The following is a 15,556-nucleotide window of genomic DNA, read 5'->3' on the forward strand; positions in this document are numbered from 1 at the left end:
TTTTTATATATTTTTACATGTACAAATCATTCTGTTGAATACATTCTTAGAAGTGAGGGTATCTGGTAAGCATTGCAAAATTAACTGCAAAAAGATAGCATCAATTTATATTTTCAACTCCATTTCTCTACAACCATGCCATTACTCGATACTATCATTGGAAAAAACATTTTTGCTGGACCTATGGGTGATGTGATACTGGGTTGGCCAAAAAGTTCATTTGGTTTTTTTCATATGCCAGCTCTAGTAGCGCTTAGTTGTCTAACTTCATTCAAAACAACTTTGTTAGATTGTATTGTGACAGCTGTTGTATCAGCATGAATTAAAAAAAACTTAACAAAAATTGGTGAATTTTTTGTGCAGCCATTTAAATATTGAAGATGGAAGAAAATATGCAACATTTTAGGCATATTATTATTTTTTCAAGAAAGGTAAAAACTCAACTGAAATGCAAAAAATAAAAAAGATTTGTGCTGTGTATGGAGAAGATGCTGTGACTGATCAAACATGTCAAAAGGGGGTTGTGAAGTTTTATGCTGGAGATTTCTCGCTGGACGATGGTCCATGGTCAGGTAGACCAGCTGAAGTTGATAATGATCAAATCAAGACATTAACTGAGAAAACCAATGTTATACCATGTGGGAGATAGCTGACATACTAAAAATATCCAAATCAATAAAGTTATTGGTGAAAATGAAGAATGTGTCTTTTGTTTCAGGGAAAAACCATACGGACCTTTTGGCCAACTCAACATCTTGTTGAATATGCATTCCATTGACCATCCTTTTGACATGAATTGAGCATCTTCTCATATGTTTATTGGCCATTTAAGTGTTCTTTTCTGTTCATATCCTTTACCTATTTTTTTTCTAAGACATGCTCATAGTTTTCTTATAAATTTATTATAGATCCTTTGTATAAGACATATAAACACTCTGAGCATCATACCCGATGTTACTATATTTTTTACTTTTTAAAATAAGGTTTTAATTCTGATTTGGTAAAATTCATTAATTTACTTCAGTTTTCTGCCTTCCTTTGATTTTATGTAACAGTACCATTGTTGGTAGATTCTTCGCCCATAGTCTTACATTTCAATTAATGCTGCAGAAAGCCAGGAAAAGCATCTAGGACCACAGAGACACCTGTAAATAGGGAATGAGTGACAAAGTAAAAAAAAAAAAAAGTAATACAAGAAGAACATAAATTTCATAGGTTTTGCCCAGTGGAAGCCTGGCCAGATTTTTCTTACAGGGGAAATTAATGCAAACAGCCTTCCATTCTTTCCTTACCTTCTGTGTTGATCTTTGGGTTTGAAAGACTAATTACGGAAAATGTAGCTTGACTGTTCCAGCCGTGAGCACCCTGTGTGCCCTTTCTCAGGCTTCCCTGGGTGGGCCCCTGCTGCCACAACCTGGTGGGAGAAACCTGTAAAAACAAAACAAAACAAAACAAATTAAAAAAAAGACAGAGAGGCCACCTATGGTGGTCGAAAGTGAATTTCTAGTCACTGAAGATGATCAGATTTCTTGATGAGATTTTTATAGAAAGAATGGGGTCCCAGGTTCTGATGATCTGTAAGCTCCTTTCTAACCCCAAGATTCTCTGATTCCGGGTCTCAGCATGGAATATATTTTAATGGGAAGGAATATCATATAATAGGTTTGACAGTAATAGGACTAGAAATCGTAGAAGAGAATGGGGGTGTAGCAAGTTTTCACTGGTGCGCAAATCCCGACCTGGAGGGCTTGCTGCTGAAAAGGGCAACAGGAGCCCTATTTTAGGAGTGTGTGGATAATACTTTTTAAAGACCTAGCACAAAGCTGGCATGGAGGCAAAATCCAGGAGTGAAGGAAGACTCAGCCATCTGGGCATCAGCCGGAGTCTTAGGCAGCTAAAAACAGATAATGTCTTGTCTTGCTGACAACTTCATCTCCAAAGGGAGAGAAAGCAAGGAGGCAAACTGGTAATTGGGACCAGAAGGAATCTATTTGGAGTAGGAGAAGACAAGAACCCCAGAGGACTGTGGTCTCTGTTCAAAGTGGGGCCCACCATTCATGAGCGAGCAAGACCAAGTCCACAGGGTCGGAGGGAAGAGGGGCGATTCTTACTCTCCAAAGGCTTAGAAGATGATTCTGGTTATAAGGACAGGAGGCTCTATAATGTCATTCTGCGTATTCAATTATAGTGACCCAAAAAGAAACCAGGACAGCCACACAAAAGAGGACAGGGGAGTGCATTAGTCAGGGTTCTCCAAAGAAACAGAACCAAGAATGGATACACACACACACACGTAATTCACTTAAGGGTTGGCTCCCATGATTTGGGCAGGGGGCTGGAAAGTCTGAGGTCTGTACAGTGAGCTAGCAGGTTGGAATTTCAGGTAAGACTTGAATTTGTAGTCTTGAGTCCAAATTCTGCAGGGCAGCAGGTTGGAAACTCTGATAGGGTTCCTATTTTGCATTATTGAGGAAATTCCATCTACTTTGGGGAATCTTACACTTCGCTATTGTGGCCTTCAACTGATTAGATAAAGCCCACATACATTATGGAAGGCAGTCTGCTTTACTCAGAGTTTACTGATTTAAGCATTAATTTCTTCTAAAAAAATTCCTTCCCAGCAACATTGAGACTGGTGTTTGACCAAACAACAGATCAACGCAGCTTAGGTCAACGCAGTTGACCCATAAGTAACCATCACAAGGAGTGCATGACCCAGGGCAGATACAAGAACACTACCATGCTGTAAGATGAGTCCTGGGAGGGTGAGGGTGGTGAATGGCTAAAGAGCTACCTAGAGAGCATGGTGGGGACACCAAAGACTTATGTGCATCAGGTGGATGGGGAATAGAATATGGTAGGGTACAGGCCACTAATCTCTGTCTTTGCCAAGGAGAAATCCGTCTCACCTAAAATAGATAAAACAAGTGTATTAAAAGATTAGAGGCTGAGGCCAGTTGCAGCTCAGGGTGCTGGAACTTCCTGGAGATGTGAGCTCCTGTCCAGGTTTTAGAAAGATCCTAGGGAGCCAGAGGGGAAAGGAGGTCTGCAGGCTAGTATTTGGCTTTGCATAGAGGGAACACACTGGATATGCACTGCTGACCAGTTCCTAAAATAAATGGCAGCCCAGCAGTCTGAGTACTTAGAAATAAGGGGTTGCAGAGTGACAGTTGGCCTGGGGCTGCGGGACTGAGACAGCACGTGTGCATATGCACTCCTCACCCACAACCCCAGGCGCAGGGCTGTCTTCATTCATTCTCCACAAGTGTCCCTTCTGGGACCTGAGCACAGTCAGAGGGAAGGGACTGGCTTCAGATCCGATAGCAGGAAGGTTGGGACTCGAGTATCAGTGGAGCCAGTGTTCTTTCTCTACCTCTGCGGCAGGGTAGGCAAACCGTGGCCATGAGCTGAATTGGTCCCCCAGCTGTTTCTGTGTGTTCTGTGAGCTAAGAATAGACTTTTTAAAATTGGACAAAAAAACTACAAGAATTATATTTTGCAACATGTGAAAATGATATGAAATTCAAATTTCAGTGCCCATAAATAAAGTTTTATTGGGACACAGCCATGCCCTTTGTTCTCATACTGTCTATGGCTGCTTTTGTGTGAGAACAGAGTTGAATGGTTGTAACAGAAATTGCCTGACCTGCAAAGCTTAAATATTTACTCTCGAGACCTCTATAGAAAGTTTGTTGACTACTGGTCTTCAGCCTCTCGGTCAGTTTTCCTAGGGCTCCTATGTGAACAGCTACTGCCCTACCAGAGAAAGCTGTAGAAACATGTCAGAACCCGGGAACCCAAAAGGGAGAGATATTCCAAACATTAGCTCGGTTTCAGTGAGGTGAACCCATGGAGCCAAAGGAGACAAGTGAGATGGTGAAAGATTCTGGGATTGACTTTAATTCCATTCTGTCTTCTAAATCAGGGGCCTGGCATTCAGGAGGGCCTTTGAAAAGTCTCTCCTGATGTCCTGTGGATTTAATAGAAACAGTGTGGATTTCATGATAACAATTAGAAATGTCTGTCACGGGCTGATTAACTGTACTCATTGCCAATGTAAGGTCTTTAGTCATACACTGGAGGCCATGTCTTTGAGCCTGTGCTGCCTGATATTTATAGCAAATGTTTGAATAAAGACACAGAAACCATGCATACGCACTACACTCACTCCAAAGTAGTACGAGGCTGGGTATATCAGCCATTGAAGTCAGAAGACAGAGAGTTTCACATAAACTAAGAGTGTGAAGCAAATGTAGTCTTAAAACTAAGAAGAGAAGTGTGTGTCCGGATCAAGAGAAACCATAGGACTTGCATTGCGTTGAATTGGTGTCCTGGGAGCATCATGTCCAGTCCTGGGCTCTGCATTGTAGGCAAGAACTTTGTGAGTGAGGCCTGGCCAGGGTGATCAGAGGGCTGGGAGCAGTGTCACATGAAGAATGGGAGAAGGCACCAGGGATATTTGGTTTAGGGAAGAGAACCTAAATAGGATATTTTCTGAGTTGGGTTCCCCAGGGACTGACCCTGAGATAAGGGTTGGGTGCGTGTTTTATTTGTGAAGTACATGAAACACTGGAAAGGTTCAGGGGAGGGGCACAGGGAAGGGAAGACAGCCAGCGAAGGGTGTGCTATTCAGCCAGCACCCACTGTGGATGACTGGGCTTAATGCTATAGAGAAACTCTAGTAAATAGTGTAGAACAGACATTTCACTGGTCCCACCCAACTTGTGAGGGATCTGGGACCTTGAGAGAGAGGTCTCTTGAGACCTTTTGAGAGAGAGAAAGAGATTGATGTGAGAGAAATACAGCGATTGGTTGTCTCTATACTTCTCCAACTGGGGACTGAACCTACAACCTAGGTATGTGCCCTGACCAGGAATCGAACCTGAAACCTTTTGGTGCATGGCATGACACTCCAATGTATGGAACCACCCAGCCAGGGACTGTCTTTGGATATTGGAAGAGCTGTGATTGGTTGAGAAATACAGGAAGCAGATTTCTTGCCCATGCTCTTTGGGCTGGGGCCAGGCCTGGTTAAGTGGCGGGGGAATTGCAAGCTAATTCCAGTCCAGGACTTTGATTCCCAGCATCAACGCTGATGAGCAAACTTGAAGGGCATTAAAGCCTGAGTTCCAAATCAGCCCCTCAAATGAAAATATTCATTCCAGAGTCAGTGGGGATCCTGCATTGCCCACCAGTCTCTTGGCCCCTCAGCTCCCTTTCAGAGGTGAAGGGGCCCCAGGGCTTCCCACCCTTCATGCCTTCTCTCCCAGGCCCTCTGAGCTGGAGCTCAGCCACTCATGACAGAGGCAGCTCATTATTTTGCTGCAGTTGACTTGAAATCCAAAATCAATCGGGTATCAAATATGCAGTCCTCAGTCTGATACCGTTTTTCAAAGGTACAATAACGTTCAGAAATGACACTGCATTTCCTAATTATGAAATCCTGTCATTGCTGCTCAGTCTAGGATGACTTGGCTGCAGGGTTTTTTTTTGTAAGGTTTAGCATATGCTACGATTATTTTAAAATTGCTTTGGAAGAATGTATTTCATCAGTGAACTATGAGCATGCTTATTACTGAGGTTTAGAGGCAATTTGAGAGGAAGGATAAATGAGCACGGACTCTGGGGGCCTCGGGAAGCACGCACCTCCTGGTCCCTGCTGCTTCCTTCTTACCACAGCTAATAAACCCTCTCCGGGCCAGGGCTTCCAGACTCTTCCTCCCACTGCACCCTCGGAGCACCGGTCAAGACCATGGACTATTTGGGGACTGGAAGTGACTGGAAGTAGCTACCACGCAGCCTCTGCTCTGCCTTGGAACTGTGGAACTGCCAGGAAGAAGGGTAAAGAAGGAGGGAGCAGTTAAATCGAGGGCTGCCGGAAAGCCAGGGTTCCTCAGACCCTCGTGAGCTCCATGGCCAGAAAAGAGCTGCTATAGATTCTGGGAAGCTGAGGCATTTTTGGCTCAGGAACATGGATGCCTCTGTGGGCAGTGAGACTGTTGAGGGAGCTCTCACTGTTTAAAAAGTCCCACATGAATCTCTGACACACACAAAGGCACTGTGGATCTCACAAACATTATGTTGAGGAAAAGAAGCCAACACAAAAGAGCACCTGTTACGGATTCCTTTGATGTCACCGTTCTGGAACGGCCCAAACTCATCTCTGGTGGTAGATTCGAACAATGGAGTGTCTCTGGAGCAATGAACAGGAAAGGGATAGGAGGGGACATTCTGGGGTGATGGAAATGTTCCCTTCCTGGTTAGGGTGTTGTCACATGAGTGTATAGGACTGTCAACATTCTTGGGACTGTACACTTAAAAAATACCCTGTGGTGACTGACTACTTCGATGAATGTAGATGCAGGCTTCCAGCCCACGGCAGCCCACCTCAGGTGCCCCCGTTACACAGCTCTCTCCGGAGGACACTGCTGTGTGGGTTTACACTTTCTGTTAAGAAATAAAGTCACAGAGGCTTCCCATTCCTGCTTAGGGATCTGCCCTGTTAGCCTGGCCACGAGTAAATACCTAAATACTCCCCCACTCTCTGGGGAAGCAGCAGGCTTTCTGAATAATAGATTTAACCCAGAGCCCACCCCATCCCTATCTCAGCAAGGAAGTGACTGGCAGTACCGGCGCAGAGTCGATGCTGGAGGACAGATGCTGGTAACACGCATTGCCACCTGGGGCTGGGGTGAAGGGAAGCACCTCATTTGTATGAGAAGATACTTCCCAAGGAACTTTTTTCTTTCTTGCTTTTTTTTTTGTAACAAAGACCTCCTCACATTGACAAATTATGAATATGCAGAAAAGATGGTGCGAGACCATTTCTTGTCTCTGAACTGAGGCCAGTTTAATTCCTAGGACTCCAAGTCACTGGTACTTTTCTTGCATTTTCAGCAGCACCTGAAATAGATTTCACTTCATCTGAAATGCAAAAGACTGCGGAGTAGAAAGCTCACCCCGGTCTCTGATCCAGGCGAGTCTTCTCAAGCCTGGTGTTCTTACTTTTTTTTCTCCCTTTCTTCGAAATACTGCCTTGCTAAACCCACAGATGGGGATCAGAGCATAAGTAGATGCATAATATCTTACCCAGAATATTCCACCCAGGCATCTTCTTTTACAGGTCAGGAGGACTCGCAGATGGAGTCTTCTAGGTGACCACATTTCCATCCGAGAGAAATTCTCTCTCATAATTAAGATTATGTCAGCATTTCCATTACAGAACCTGGTGGTAAAACCCACTTTGAAGTAGAGCTTCATTCTAAAGCTCTAGGTAGTGGAGAAAACTCTCTCTGCCTAACAATGGTTGTGCAGCCCATTTCCCTTGAAAACCAGAGAGGTAACATGCTATAAGTCCGGATGGGGGGCATGCTGTTGGTCAAGGGGTCGATTGGGTAGAGAAGGTCAGTTTGGGCCTTCAGAGTCTCCTGACTGGTGCCTCGCCCAGCAGGAAGACTCTGAGTTCAAGCTGGTGTTCCCCAACTGTCCTGCTGATCCCCTATGTCAGAATCTCCTGGGTGGCACCTGTTCTACATGCAGAATCTTGGTCTCTTATGGCACGGTCTACCACTCCTGCCTGCCCCACCCAACCAGGAATCTGGGATGAGGTCTGGGAATCTGTCTTGTACTAATCGTCCCAGATGGTTCCTTTTTCCAGGACAGTGGAAGGCTCCTAATCTAGGCTTTGCTGTTTGGTTGCTGGTGACCTTGGCCAAATACCTTCACCTGATTATGCCTCATATCCTCCTTTGTAAAATAATAGCTAACATTCATGATTGAGTGTTTATCACATGCCAAAATGTCCTGAGAAAGTCCCATGCATTAGCTCATCTAAGTCCTCACAGCAGGTCTATGAGTTGGGTACCATCATTGTCTCCACTTTTAGGAAGAGTAGGGAGACACAGAGAGGATGGGTAAGTGTCCCAAATCACACAGCTAGTCCATTGACAGAGCTGGGCTTTGAACCCACGATGTCTGGCTCTGCTGTGTTGTTCTGCCTCTTGGAGGATAATGATAACCCTCACCATCCTGGATTGTGAGGAGCTAATGAAGAAGAAAATGTCAAACAGCTCTGTGGCCTGTCTGATTACTTCCATGGAATTGCGACTTGAGGTTCTCTGGACGCTGGGTCCATGGCTCTTTCCAGCTCCCTGTTTAGGACTGTCCGGGCTCTCCCCGGTCTCCTATCACCCTCCTGCCCTCTTCCCGATGCTGTTCGAATCTTTGATTAGTGAGCAGCTAATCTCACTGGCTAATTTACACTCAAGCATTAATAAATGATGATAGCCTAATACATTTGCTTTTCTCAGATGACATGCTTTCGTTTTAGCTGAAGATTGAACTCAGAATTTCCTAATCTGCTGACACAGGGGATCCCCTTGCTATCCATCTCCTCAGGGGCCCCATGTTCTATGAGGTGTTTCTGAAAGAAGCCAACTCCATTCATTAATTAGGAATCCATTCCATGTATAAATCTTTATATTTTGTAAAACAGAACAGAATTTATGGACATTATTTCTGTGGCTTATTTGAAATTTGGAAACTTCGGAAGAAATTGTCCACATTGCCATCTTAATGGGTCACCAAGTGTCTGAAGACCTCTTGTAAGAACCATTGTCTCTTCCCAAGGGCCAAGTCACAGGGTGGAATGGGTCTGTCAGGGTGGGGGTGGGGTGGGTATGGGTACGTGACAGACAGGTAGCATCCAGCTCTGCCTCTGGGTCAGGACCGCCCCCACGGCGCAGATGAGAGAATGGATAGCAGAGTCATTAGAGAAGCAGCATCTGGCGTGCGAAGCCCATGGGGTGGGCCAGGGTTGCTGCCCTGCTGCTCAAGAGGAAGGGGGAGGGGGAGGGGGACAGGTGGATGACATGACTAGAAGATGCTGTGAAAGGTGAATGTGTTGCCTGAGAGTCGTTGGAGGCCTTCCCTGCTCCATGACACTTATTTTCCTTAGTTTGTTCAGGTCTGTGCCCCCTGTGCTTGTGTAGACGTGCTTGTCACACTTGGAAGGGGGGAGGCTGCATGGTTTGTGGAGGGGCTCTCGTGGCCTCCTCTTCCCCTCTCTCCACTCCAGCCACAGGACATAATTCTGAAAGACTTACATCCTGGGAGACCCCACAGTGCTGGGCCAACTGCAGCAGGTGATCTTCCTACACTTCTCTGGAATGTTCTTCTCCACGTTACCAAGCAGGCAAACCCCTTCGGCTTCAGCAAAGCCTTTGCTCAAGTGCTGCTTTCTCACTGAGGCCCACCCCTTCCCACCCTCGCCTCCCCAGCTCCCCTGACCTTGCTTTACTTTTTTAATAGTAGTATTACCTTCCTGCATACTATCTACTTTACATACTTATTATATTTATTGTTTATTGTTCCTCAGTTGTCACTAGAATTTGGCACTGTGAGGGCAGGCTGCTTTGTTTCCCGACTTAGCCTGAATACTTAGAACAGCACCTGGAACATGTAGAAACTCCGTAAATATTGAATGAATGAATGAATGCTCACATTTTCAGTGCAGATTGTACCAGATACTATGGGGGATTTAAAAAGCATAGACTATAATTCCTGCTTTCAAAGAATTTATGATGTAGTAGGAGAAAGACAGCAAGAAGAGGTAGCTAAAACTTTATCACCCTTTATCCCAAGGCCCACTCTTGGTACAATGCAATTCCTTCTACCCCTGGTCATAGAAACTTTGTTGAAGGATGAGCTCTTTTTAGTGCCCCCATTTATTTCTTCACTGCCACCTAGTCCCGTAACCTCTGGCTTTTACTTCTCGTGCTCCATTGAAATCCTGCTCCTGAAGACCATCAACTACCCCTTCCGTGAATAGCTGTTGGTCCTTAGCCCGTGAACTCTCAGTCACATCTTCTGTGCTGGATGCCTCCCTGTTCATCAGTGCTCCCTTCCCTTGGTTTCATTTATCCCCTGGTGGGAACTGTTTCCTTTGCAGGGAACTGTTTCCTTTCCTCTGTGCACGCTCTCAGTGCTGGTTTCCTGACAGTTCTGTCTTTGGCCTGCTCTGTGTTCTCTCTATCTTCTCCCTACATGACCTCGCTCACTCTTAAGGTTTCCACAGTTTTATATTTCTGATTCTCACATCTCCATCTCCAACTCAAATATCACCTCCAAGCATTAACCTCATTTACACGGCCTACTTAGAATGTGCCCTTGGATGTCATCCAGGCCCCTCGTGCTGACCACCACCCAACAGAACCTACCACCGACACGCTCTGCTTCCTGTTCCCTTGATTTGTGCTGATGGCACCCACCCCTGTTTGGCTACTCTTTCAAGCTGGAAAAGTGGGAGTCATCCTTAACTTGTCTTTTCCCCTTACCCCCTGTATTCTGTAAATCATCAAGTCTTACTAATTTAACTTCCAAAAGGTTTCTCAAATATGTCACTTTCACTGTATACCAACAACCAACCCCTCCCTCTCTCCCGTTCAGGTTTATTTCAACAGCCTCCTACCAGATTCCTGGGCTCTGGTCTTGTCCCCTGAAACCCATCCTCTACATCTAGCCAGCGTTCTTTTCCTGTCGAACACCTCTCCTGTACCAAGCACGGTGATATGTACTAGGGATACAGCAGTGAAAAAGATAGACGAGGTCCCTATTCTTGTAAATCAGTGGGATCCACATAAATAATAAATCTTACACTGACCCTCTCTGGCTTACAACCTTTTAAGATGTTTCGACTGTTATCCCAGTTATCCTTTATATGTCTGGGGTCATGAGTCCTTTTAGAATCTGGTAAGAGCTGGATTCATGCACAAAACTTTGCTTACATCGGGGGAGAGGGCACTGAGCGCTGAAGGCCCAACCCCAAGAATCCTTGACCTGCATAATCAAGTTCAAGCCTTTTTGAACAATACACACAGCTTTCCATGGCCTGATCTGTGACCCCTCTTCTGGCCTTGCCTCTAATTATGTCCACCTGATTCCCTTTGGTGTCATAGCAACATGGGACTGTCTGAAGTTCCTCACATGCATCATCTGTTCATCCAGTGACCGTTTAATTAAGAACCTATTGCTTTAGATTCTGAGCCACCAAAAGTACCGAGGTGAAAAAGAATGTGATGTAGCCTTTGCATTCTGAGTCTGTGCCTTTCTCTTGTTTGGTCTGTACCTTCTCCTGCTACCCTTCTGGTCCTTCCCAGTTAACTGACCATTGCTTACTGCAAATTTACCTCTGGCATCTTTCTGAAAGATGTTCCTGAATGTAACCTTCCACTTCATGTTGGTTTGGTATTAGAGTCCTCCTCTGGGTTCTCCTATCTCCTTGCAAATATGTTTTCCTGCCCTTAATATATTATAAGGCAATTTTCATGTGGCTGTTTCTTGCACTAAATTAGGAGCTTTTAAGGGCAGAATTTGTTTTATTCTTGATGTTTTCCTGGGTGCCTGTTTCAATTCTGTACACAATAAATATTTGTTGAATGAATGAATGAATGAGATGAATAAGGCTAGTAAGGCTCTATCAAGCTGTACCAAAGGAGATCCCCAAAGGCTGGCCTGGGATCTCCTCTTTTAAATAAACAAATAAATAAACAAAATTTATTATTTTGTTCTTTTCTGAGTAGCGTGTAGAAGAGCTGTTGGAAGACCTGGGCAGAGGAGGATAGGGTAAAAGCGTCTTGGAAACAACCAATCTGGCAGCAGCTTCCAGGGTGCGTGGGTGGGGAGAGGCCTCTGCCAACAGCAGGAGCTAAACACGAAGGCCAAGGGAAGGAGGTCTAGTGGAAAGGCTGGGCTACCAGATCAGGCATCAGCTCTGCCACTTTGTGATGTTTATTAGGCACATTCTTCTCCTGGTCTTAGTTCCTCCATGGAGGTTTAATTGAATGTGCTGTTGATATTTCTGGGTCTTTCCTGCTTGATTGTGCCTCTCTGTTGTGAGACCCAAATCTGTGCTTCTTTAGGAGCCAGAGATTTTACCAAGAGCGCTTGCTAGAAACGCACCCTGCCCCCGGCCCAGAGGCCACTGTATCCCCCTCAGTACCAATGAATTTAGATGCCTGGATTGAGAATTCAAACTCAGGAGGCATCAGAGGGTGTGTCAGAGTTGGTAGAGATCTCACGCGTCTCCAGGGCTTTGACTGCCGGGTAATTGGGCCCCAAGTGCTGACCGGCTACATCTCCAGCCACTTAGTCCTATGCCAGCATGGCTCCAGCTCTCTTGCTTCTGCTCTTGGTTATAGAAGAGGCTGCCAGCTGCGACCTTCCCATGGACCTGGCCCCCTTAGCAGAGCCGGATGAGGTTCTCTTCAGAAGAACCCTGTGCAGGTGGGTGGGCCCGGTGCGTCCACTCTAATGGGCTGAGTCTCACAGGCTGCTGCTGAGAACAGACCCACCATCATGGAAGGATGAGGGGATGAGAGGGGACAGGCACCTTATGGAGAGGTGGCAGGGATGTTGCACAAGGGCCTCACTGCACCCCTGGCAGGTGGCTGTTTCTGTGTCCCTGGGAAATGAGGGGAGAAAGGCCCAGAGAAGCTGAGGAACTTGCCCAGGCCTCTGAGCCAGCATTCACACCAGGGCATTTCACTCTGGTGTTTGAGGTCTTTCAGACAACACCTATGCAGGGAGGCAGCCCCTCCATGCCACGGGCTGCTCGCCATGGGACCTTTCATTATTGCAGAGAGATCAAGGAAACTTGGACTGCAAGATGTGGGTGCAAGTCATGGCCCTGCCATGTACTGTGTGGCCTTGGCAAGTGACTCCACACCTGTGAGCTTCATTGCCTTACATATAGAATGGGGGTGACTCCACTAACTGCACAAACTTGTGAGCAAGCACTGGGCTAACACAAATATTAATCCTTGTCACTCTCATTTTGGGGTGATTTTTTGGAGGATGGGCTGGGGTAGACTAGCTGAGCAGATCTCCTTTTGCTGCCTGGAATTGTGCTTACCCCCCTGCAGGTGGTCCATGGCTGACCCTGAAGAGCTCGGGTTCCAGGGGTGGCAGAGACTCAAGGAAATGTGGGCTCCAGGCTTCCCTGGGAGTGGCAATATGACTGGGAGAAAGAGGAGGGGCATCTCTAGGGCACCCTTTGGCTCTGGCTTTTGGGGGAGCAGCTCTAGTGTTTCCAGGAAGTAGGGTGGAAAGGCCTCAGGCACTCAGGGTGAGGGTGGAGGTGAGGATGGTGGAAGCCACCTGCCGGGAGACAGCAACTCCAGGGTGGAGGTCCAGCCGGCTGTAAGCCTTCCTGCAATTTACTCAACCTGTGCGCACCCCAGGCCCTGCATCTGTGACTCTCTGCAGACCCCACAAGTGGTTACGCAAATTTAAAAAGGAGGAAGACTGAAGGGGAATAAGCATAGTGATGCCATATCATTTCTAAGAATTTGCATTGCTGTTTTAACATGGAATCTTTTTTTCTGATTTGTAGATTTCTTGATATAAAAAGTTTTACAAATGGATAGAATCAAACCATATTTTGGGTGTTATTTAATGAATAATTTTTGTTTTGGGCATTCATAGTACTTTGGGATTCTGCTAAAAACAGCTTAGGCTGTTTGATCACTGTTGACAGGAAATCTTTTTTTTTTCCCCCCAAAATTTTACTAACATTCTGTGTTAAAAGTTTTATACTGGGGCACACTAAGATACAGGAGTGCTGCTTCTTAAAGGAGTCACCCTTTAGGGTTTGGTTCTTGGTTTAGAAGTTGTGGATCTTTGGTATTTTTGTGTTAAGTGCTTAAAAAATTCATGATCTTAGTCCAGAGATGGTGACATTGCGCCCTTTTCTTCTTCCTCAGAAAAGTGGTTCTCGATTATGCTCTGAGCAGTCAGGTCAACCTGATGGATCTCGTGAAACTGCAAAGACTTGAATCTATTGAGCCCACTAACTTCCTCGATCACAAGACACAGGGAGCCCTGGCTGGTGTGGCTAAATGGATTGAGCGCCAGCCTGCAAACATAAGGGTTGCTGGTTCGATTCCCAGTAGGGCACATGCCTGGGTTGTGGGCCAGGTCCCCAGTAGGGGGCACTTAAGAGTGAACATCCACACATGGATGTTTCTCTCCCTCTCTCTAAAAAATAAATAAATAAAATCTTTGAAAAGAAAAAAGAAGACACAGGGATTCCTTTTTGGAAAGCTACTTTGTTGCCTGGAGGAGAAAAGAGATGATGTCAAGGGTGATGATGACAAACTTGGTGTCTGGGATGGTGAGCAAGTTCATCAGCAGCTCCAAGCCTCCAGAGTGGATAAGCTGCATCAACTGGTTCATGGTGCCCCCAGTCATGAAGTTAGTTACCATCCAGACAGCCTCTTTCTGGACTTTAAAAATCTCCATTTTTCAGCAGAGCCACAAGGGGAGGCAGGATATTGCAAGCAATGGGCTGCTGGAGGTGCTGTGGGGGCCTGATGGCCACATTGCTCAGGGCCCAGGCTGCCTCCTTCTGGACAAAGGACTTGGGGTACAGCAGGAGCTGGGGCAGCATGCCCAGGCTGCCCACATCAATGGCCGCCTGGGTCTGACCATCTGTTCCTGTGATGATGTTGCCCACGGTGCAGAGAGAGGGGGTCAAGACGTTGAGTTCAGAGCTGGTTATGAGCTCAACCAGCCTGGGCAGCACCAAAATGTCAACCCCTTGGCCAATGTGCTTTCTGCAGCCCTCAGTGAAGTAGGGCAGAGTGTCAGAGAGCACCTTGCTGTCTTGGTGCTGCAGGAGGTGGGAGAGGATGAGCAACATTTGCTTCACTGCCTTTTTGCAGGGGTATGGATTCTTGTTTTGGCACAGGTTGAATAGGGTCCATGTGACATTCTGCAGAAATGTGATTGGTATGGTTGATGAGATCAGGACCAGCAAGTGTGGCATGGCATTTCTTGAGATAATAAAATCTCTCAATTCTGGGCTGTCACCTGCTATATATACCAAGGGCCCACACTGCCTGTTCACACACAGTCATATGGGGGGATGACAGGAGCTCAAACAAGGGCTGGATGGCCCCCCTTTCCATGACAGCTTGAGTCTGCTCTGAAGTTCCTGAAGCAATGTTGGTCAGAGCTCAGGCCGCCTCAAACTGCAAGCAGGGGGTGACATGAGGACCTCAGGAACTCCACCAGTCTGGGAATGAGCCCAGTTTAGTTCTGTATCTAAAGCATTCACACTATCGATTATTTCTTACAGCGTGAGGCTGACCTGGTTGGTCCCTTCTTCAGAAGCTGGGTCAATGGAGAGACTGTTAACGCTTCTTGTCTTTAAGACCTGCTCATCTTTCTTGGCCTTCTGGAGCTGCAGGCTAACTGCTGTTGCCTCATAGATGCACCTTTGCCTTGGTACTTAAATTTTCTCAGCCTCTCTTCTGGAGTTTCGAAAGTCAGCATGTTGACTGGAAGAAGTAAACCACCTGGCAGGGAGCTGCCAAGGAATCCTTTTTACCTACTTTTTTTCCTGATGTCAATTACTAGAGGACACTGGTAGAGATCATGACAAAAGTAGCCAAGAAAAACAAAACCTTCTCTATTCCTTATTACTATTTTGAACACATCCACTGAACATATTTTTACCTGTTGACTCATATTCCCAAACAAGGACAAACACTTTCTT

At 46.0% G+C, this 15,556-nt stretch overlaps 1 pseudogene; it reads right to left on the reverse strand.

The window, feature by feature from the left end:
* Positions 1–13,641: 13,641 nt before the first annotated feature.
* LOC119053455 (importin subunit alpha-8-like) lies at positions 13,642–15,333 on the reverse strand (annotated as a pseudogene).
* Between the last annotated feature and the right edge of the window lie 223 nt (positions 15,334–15,556).

The sequence above is a fragment of the Artibeus jamaicensis genome, unplaced genomic scaffold (assembly GCF_021234435.1).
Source record: "Artibeus jamaicensis isolate MK-2021 breed Jamaican fruit bat unplaced genomic scaffold, CSHL_Jam_final contig_548, whole genome shotgun sequence".
Classification (NCBI taxonomy): Eukaryota; Metazoa; Chordata; class Mammalia; order Chiroptera; family Phyllostomidae; genus Artibeus; species Artibeus jamaicensis.